Raw genomic sequence first — 725 nt, forward strand, 5'->3', positions numbered from 1 at the left:
TGTCAGTGACCCAAAGGCAGTTGCCTTTAAGGCACCGAAGCAGCGTCCACCCCGACACGACCCTGGTCTGCCTGGTGCGCCTACATTTGAGAATACAAACGAATCTTCTTTCATTTGCAAACGAATCTGTATGTATTACCATGCCCGTGTTTTCCTTGCAATAATTAGTCATTCGAAACGAGATACTCCATCCGTTCACTTCTGTAAGTCGTTTTAGACAACTTAAAATGAACTGTTTTGCACATTGTCTGAAATGTCTTCAAGGTCTTATAAAAGTGAACAGAGGGAGTACTATAAATTAATTAATGAGGAGTTATTTGAAAAAAAAATCGAAACGGTACCCACGCTAACGTGGATTAGAGTGTGTGTCACGTAATTAGTTATTTGAATTAGAGTGTGTGTCACGTAGTTAGTTATTTGAATTAGAGTGTGTTTCACGTAGCGATCTCCAATTCTAACGTGGATTTCGCATTTCACTGTATCCATGCTACTTTTTTAATACAAATTCATATGTATATGATGAACACCATGGTAGTGAGAAAACTTTTGGATGGATTCAAACATATGACCTACAAAATAGCACAACAAACTGAGTCAATGTCAACTTTTCGAAACTTAGTATGGCACGAATTCGAAATAATTACCCGTATGCCTGGTCCTCGGTTCAAATGTTACAATGTACACCAAATTGAAACATCGATATTAAGTCTCGTACTATGTACATT

The sequence above is a fragment of the Triticum aestivum genome, chromosome 4D, assembly GCF_018294505.1.
Source record: "Triticum aestivum cultivar Chinese Spring chromosome 4D, IWGSC CS RefSeq v2.1, whole genome shotgun sequence".
NCBI lineage: Eukaryota > Viridiplantae > Streptophyta > Magnoliopsida > Poales > Poaceae > Triticum > Triticum aestivum.